The 7,558-nt window shown below is 28.0% G+C and overlaps 1 long non-coding RNA gene across 1 annotated transcript; it reads left to right on the forward strand.

Annotated features, from left to right (window-relative positions):
- Nucleotides 1-769: 769 nt before the first annotated feature.
- On the forward strand, nt 770-1,816 carry LOC112284444 (uncharacterized). The gene is made up of 2 exons (XR_002970404.3): nt 770-1,356; nt 1,573-1,816. It is a non-coding gene; the product is annotated as an uncharacterized LOC112284444 (long non-coding RNA).
- The last annotated feature ends 5,742 nt before the right edge of the window (nt 1,817-7,558 follow it).

Consider the following 7,558-nt stretch of genomic DNA (forward strand, 5'->3'; position numbering starts at 1 on the left):
TAGGCTTTGTCATGTATAACCAATAGTATAATTTTTATTTGTGTGTTGACTTTTCCACAAAATAATGATAATTTTTCACATTCTTGGTACTTTTACAAGTTGCAAAAATGAAAGGTGGTTAATGAATCACAATTATAGTTGATTTTAATGGAAGAAGAGAAAATATTAATGAATGTGACAAAGATCAATTACAACAATTCTTAATTAGAATATAGTCCAATTTTACTTACAATAATTTTGTTGTACAAGGTAGGATGAAGATACACACAATTTTTTCCTTTTATTTTTAAATGATGTTGCTTTTGATTGAATTGAAAATCTTGACATGTGTTGCAAAGTTTTTCTTCTACTTCTACCAATGTGCGCATACACACACACACACACACACACATATATATATGTATATATTGGGGAATGTTAAAAAGACCTAGATTTTTACTAAATCGACATACACATGATGTAGAATATTGTAATCATGATCACATGGTTTTCATTGGTTTGGAATCCAATACTGGAGTAATGAATCTAGGTAATTTTTTTTCATGATGGGTGGATCATTTTTGTAAAAACCTGGGTTTATTTAAAATTTCCCTCTATCTATCTATATTCCATGCTTTATAGAGCCTTAGCTAAGTTAAAAAGCACTTATCAAGTGGCAAGTATGCTTTGCGTCTCGAACCTTCCTCACCGGTGAAGTGGCTTCCAGCCGAATTGGGTGCTGCTCCTCCTGCAGTTCCAGCTCAGGATTGTTTCCCATTCCAGGTTCACTCCAGACAAACCCCTAGATCCTTATCGTCGTTGCTTCGCTCGTGCACTCCGAGCTGTTTTGCCTATCCCCGCTGCCATCCTGCTCTCCGCGTGTTCTACTTTGCGGTGCACACACACACACACAGAGACGAAGAAAATCTGAGCTCGTCCTAACACACTACCACCGCTTACGTCTGCTCTACATCCCCCTGACGAGCAAAACTTTTCGAGAGAGTGATCGCCGTCTCTTTCTTCCTGCATGTGGACTCCTCTTTCGAACAATCTATTGTGTCATCAATCGTCTTCATCGTTGATATTTCTTGTTCGCATCCTTCTCTGCATTGGGCGGCAGTTTGCAATCAAGATTGAGGGGACACTCGGACGGAGCCTTGCAGATTTGATGATATTGTTAAATCTGGAGGCTGTCCCATCGTCTTGGTTCACCAGCTTTGGATTGTATAAGATTGCTACAAGATGGAGCACGGGGTGGTTTGGTGTTACACGAGGAGCTGACTTGCAGCTCAGCCCTCAGCCAGCGGAACCCTGTGCGCCATTGTCTTTGTGCTCTTCATTGCAGCGGACAGGATCTTCCACAATTGTTTTTTACAGGTTTTTGTCGCTAGGCTCACTTCTCGATTATTGTAAAATAGTTTCTCTGGATGAATGTCTTGTAGGTTTGGGATTGCCGGATTCAATCTTCTGCTCCTTGTCCTTAGAATAAATTCGGTCCCCTTGCCTACAATGACTTTCCAGGCTTATGTCGAAGCTTCGCTGCACAATACAGGGGCCTTGAGTTTTCGGACTGAGAATATTTATTTCTTTCAGGACTCGCTCTCACAGAAGCCAATCCAAATGGAAACTTATTGACAGCTGTAGGAAAATTCATGTTATAAAGCGACCGATTAAAGTATGGAACTAAGGAACGTCAAGGCTTTCATAAGACGCTCCATGCGCACAGTGCGAGCTGACTCAGCTGCACTTTGTCCACTCTTTGGCTGCACAGATGATTTCAAAGCAACCCTCGGACGTGTCTAAATACATCAATGAAACTATATGGAACAATTCTTTACTTTTGCATAGAGTTGTTACAGTTCCATGATCACTCCACTCCTCCTTCTCAAGCCAATTGCAAAGGACTACTACCGCAGGAAACAATTGGCTGCAGTATGGAACTCATCCGTTCTTGTGCAATTGGCTCAACACACTCCTTCATGAATTGGAATGCAAATAAAATGGCTTGTATCACAAACGGCGGTTTATCTCTGGTCCATATGAATTGCAACTGCTCTACTTTTCTAATTTTTGTGGAATTCGGTGCTGGACATGGAGTTGTGGTGTTGATTCGTCTCAAAGGGCCAGGCTGGGTATTTGCATGAGCAGTCGTACAGGGAAGAGGCAGATGACTGAGCTGCAGAGACAATAATATAAATAAAGCCTGCAGGTTGTTGCCTGCCTGCCTACGTGGTTGGAAAGTCTAAGCAAAAATTTATCAATGAGATTATGCCAGCTCAGCTCTGATGAGTCATGGCTCCAATGCTGCCACCGTGGCCGATGGAAGCTGCTCCTCTACGTTTCATTGTTTTGTTTGTTGTTCTAGATTCAATTTTCTGCACTCTGTGTAATGTGTGTTGGGAGAGTCATAGATGCAACCTGGTCTCACAAGATTCTGTGAAACAATCACTTGTGGTTTTGAGAGAATAATTTAGAGAGAATAATTTAGAGAGAATAATTTTAAATACTTTAGAGAAAATATTTTTGAATTCAATTAATAAAAAAACATGTGCTTTTTAATTAAAAAACATTGATAATTTTTTGGTTAGACTTTCCAATCAAAAATCTATTAATATTATCATTATTATTAGAAGTTTTTTAAGTTACTTCAAATGAAAATGAAAATATAAATTTTTAAAATTTTATAATTAAATTAATTTTATTAGATAATACTAAAAAAATTCTTCAATGAATTTAAAATATAAATTTATCCAATTGAAAGCTATTAAATTCAAAAAGTATAGAATATTATTTTTTTTAAAAATAAATAATAAAATTTATTATGGAATAAAATATTTTAGAAAATAAGTATATATATATATATATATATATATATATATATATATATATATATATATATATATATATTTTAAGAACTATCATCTAAAATTTGATATTGATCTATTTAATTTGATACAAAGAAAAAATATCCATAAAAATATTATTTAAAAATAAAAAATTAGAAATTTGGTATCTTTAAAATAAATATTAATAAGAATTATGTAATGTATAGGAATTCTATATAATATACAAGAATTTTTTTATTACAAAAAAAATTTGATTTTGTTTAATTTTTAATTTTATTGAATTTTTATGATTTTTATGATTTTTATGATTTTTTTTTTTTTTTTTTTTTTTTTTTTTTAATTATAGTTTTTTTACGCATTTGACTCATAAAGACAAACTTGAGTAGAATAAAAGAACTCAATAAGCATTTTAAGCTTTGAAGATAGCTTTCATTTTTGCACCAATCTTGTATTATGTTAATTTTTCTAAGGCATTTTTTTATAGAAATAGATACATTAGATTTTTCCTTGATTGTGGTATTACATCTAATGAGAACAAATAATAAGCTTCACCCTTTTGTTTTTTATTTAAGAAATATTTTAGCAATAAAGATCAATTACAAGATCCTCAAAAAAATAAAAATAAAATGTTTGCAATTTTGGATTTATTTCAAAAATAACACTATTATTTGGAAGGCACTTTAAGTCCATTGAATATTTATACAGATCACAAGAACCTTGAGTATTTCATGTTAGTTTGTGTTTTAAATTATTACTAAGTCCTTTAATTCATGTCTTTGTCAAAATTTGAATTGAAGATTATGTATTGAGTAGAAAAATAATAAGGTTTATCAAACATTTTTTCTAAATATTTTTATCTTATGCCATAAAAAAATTGTAACTTTTAATGAATAAAAAATAATTCTCTTGAAGCTAGAATTTTTTTGAGCTTTATAATCAAATCTTTGAGCTTTATAATCAATTTTTATTGTTGATTCTACTTTAAGGAAATTAAATCAAGTATGTTATCAAATTCTCTTGTTTATGATATTAATAATAATCCTTCTAAATTTTATTATTTTATAAAGTTTGAATTTTAAAATAATATATTCTAATTTTAAAAGACATTTACATATTAGAGAAGATGAAGCACAATTAAGAGTTCTTCAAACTTGTTACAATTTTCTACCTACATGATATTATAGATACAATACTTGATATTTTTAATTTAAAAAATTATTTATTAAATCTATATTTAATAATAAAAGAACAATTCAAGGAAATTTAAGTACAATAAAAAATCAATACAAATACTTAATTCAAGAAAAAATCTCAATTCTACATTAACAACAAGGAATGGTTATTTTATCATGATATTAAGATTAGTTGCCCTTATAATAAGTTTGATTATTATAAATTTTGACCATTTTTTATTTGCAAATTTATCTATTAAGTTGCACATCCATCATACCTATAAAAGCCTATAAAGATCTATCTAGTATTCCAAGTATCTCTTTTTGAGCCATATAAGATAATGAATGTCTCAAAAAAAACAATCAAATGCCACCTTGTCTTATAAAAGTGGATAATCATTAAGAATTTGAGGTCAAAAAAGTCTTTGACTCAAGTCAACATCAACTTAGGTTAGAATATCTCATTAATTGGTGTAGATATGATATTAGAAAATACACATAGAAGCCATCTATGAATCTTGCAAATGTAGCAAAGAAGATGAAATTTTTCATCAATATTCATCAAAACCAAGATTAAGAGTCAAATAATTCTTTATTGTATAAGAAATGAGGTTAAATAAAGATTGCATTCTATTCTCTATTCTCAATTGTGAATTTATTTGTTTTTGTGGCACAAAAAAGATGAAGAATCAACAACCAAAAAATTCAACTCAAGAAATATTATTTGCTAAATTATCAAACAAAACATTGCATTTTTGACAACTTTCAAGATAACGTAATAGAGATGAAGATTTTCAAGAATAACATATATTTTTTTTTGAATAGATGACAAGATAAAACCTATTTAATATGACAAATTTGGAAGAAATTCTCAATATTTGGTGATATTATTAGAAGTAAGTACGATTCTTGATGGTATTCTAAATATTTTATTTAAAAGAAGTTAAGAAGGTCTAAAAAAAATTTATATATTAAGATGGTTTTTTTGTTCTGAAATAAAATACTATCAATGATTGAAATGATCTATTGTCAAAGACATGAATCTCAAAGACTTAAAAGATCAATATATTCTTGTGTTACTAAAAAAAACTAAAAAAATCACTCAAGGATGGTATAATAATTAAACCAGAATGGCTATTTTTAATGACAAAAAGACTAAAAAGTCTTGAAACATGACTAAAAACTAGAGAGGCATTGACAAGAGTGAAAAAGGCTTCATTCTTACCTCTATATTTACTATCTAACTAGAAGCTATGTAGCAATATTTTATAGGACCTTTGATACATGTTGAATTTATAAGATATGTGTCTTAACTTGCAAGACAAATTTCTTATATATGCACTACATTATTAGCTTGTACTGTAAGCTCTACACAAGCAACTCATGACTAACTTATTGACCAATTTTAAAAACTTGATAGATTAGAAACTTGATAAGATGTAAGAAAGATAACATTCTAACTTATTCATAATATTATCTTGCCAAATATGTCCATAATATTATCTCTCTTCTTAGGATCAAATCAAGATAGAATGCTATCTTCTTTATATCATTTTTTTATATTAAAGATTTCCTATTCTTCATCTTAATTTTGATGGATATTGTTGATGAAAAGCATCAATTTTTTTTGTTGCATTTACAAGATTCTTTTCTAGTTTTTATGTGCATTCAATAATATCATATCCATGCCAATGAATAAGATATTTCAACCTATTTTAGCACTGCCTTAAATCTAAGATTTCTTCCATCTTAAATTTTTAATTATTATTTATTTCTATAGAAGAACGTGGCATTTGTCTTCTTTCCAAAATATTCATTGTCTTATATGGTTTAAAAAGAGATATATGAAATATAAGATGGATCTTTATAAACTCTAATAGATTTAATTGATAAGCAACCAAATTGATTTGTTTACTAATAGGAAATTGTATAAGTTTACTGTAATCCAATTTATCTCAAAAGCAGTTAATCTTGATATTGTAACAAAGTAATTATATCTTATTACCAATATAGAATTGAGGTTGTTCTTTATAATAGACATCAACACTAATCTTTTGTTGCTCTTGAGCTTCTTTAGGATGTACTTTCATTCTCATATATAGCTTAGATAAACGATTTGTCAATTTTTTTGTCACAAGTTTATTAATTTTTAAAAGATCAAAAGTACCAAGTTATAGATAATAATTATAATTAATAAAAAATATATTTATTGTGTAAAAAAATTTGCTATATTATTATAAGTAAATTTTGCCAATAGCAAAAATATTGTCCAATCATCTCATTTGTAATTGATGGTACACTTTAAATACTACTTTCAAACTCAATTTAGAAGCTTTGTTTATCTATCAAATTGAAAATAAAAAGCCAAAGATAATTTATGTTTATCTTTAGAATTTTAAAAAACTTCTTCAAAATCTTCATAAAAATTGAGTCTTCCTATTTGATATAATATCCTTAAACAATCCATAGTAGCAATAAATGTTGTAAAAAAAAAGCTTAGCTATTTTTTTTTTTTTTTTTTTTTTTTTTTAAATTTTTTTATCTTTGATAGATTTTTTATATGGTATAAAATATGCCATCTTGGTAAAATGATTTAATATTACGAATATAGAATTATAAGAACTTGAGATTGAAAGATTTATGATAAAATCTATAGAAATAAAAGACCATAATTATCTTCAAATAAGTAATGATTGAAGAAGTCTATAAGATTGATGATGAGGAGTTTTTGATCTTAAAAAAATATTATATGATCATACAAAGTCTTTCATTGCCTTCTATATTAGAAGCTACTAAAAATCACTAGATATTAGCTTTAAAGTCTTCTTGTATCCAAAATATTTAGTTATTGCAAAGTCATGATAAGCTTAAAGACCACATAATCATGCATTATCTTTTGAAATATATAATTATTCTTCAAAATAATATAGATTATTTTTAAACTTAAATTTAAAAGTATTTTGAGATTTAAAAGAATTATTATTAATATCATAAAAAAAAATCTGAGGATATATGTCATTGAACTTGTTTGAAAAAGGTTGAATCAATAGTCAATATTGATTTCATTGCTCAAAGATGAAAATACTCTAGCTTCCAAAAAATCAATCTTTGATAGTTAAAAGTTTTATTTGCTTCTTTTGGTACAAGATAAGAATGTTTAGAAAGAATATTTGATAAACCTTGTTATTTTTTGAATCATTAAGTGATCTTGAAATCAAATCTTAATAAAAACATACTCAATAGACTTTGCAACAATTCAAAATACATAATGACATGAAATACTTGAAGATTTTGTAATCTATATATAGTGATTGGATTCTAAATGCCTTTTAGATAATATTGCTATTCATGAAATAAACTTACAATTATAAGAAGTTTTTTTTGTTGTAGATCTTGTAGTTGATTTCCGCTACTAAAAATTTCTTAGAATAAAAAGCTACTAGGTAGAACTTTCCATCTACTTCTATTTTTAATAACACCGCATATACAATAAAGTTTGATGTATTTTCTTCTATAAAAAAATGCCTTAAAAAAGTTAATACTATACAAGATTGGTATAGA

Source organism: Physcomitrium patens, chromosome 7 (assembly GCF_059467195.1).
Source record: "Physcomitrium patens ecotype Gransden chromosome 7, ASM5946719v1, whole genome shotgun sequence".
NCBI classification, from domain to species: Eukaryota; Viridiplantae; Streptophyta; class Bryopsida; order Funariales; family Funariaceae; genus Physcomitrium; species Physcomitrium patens.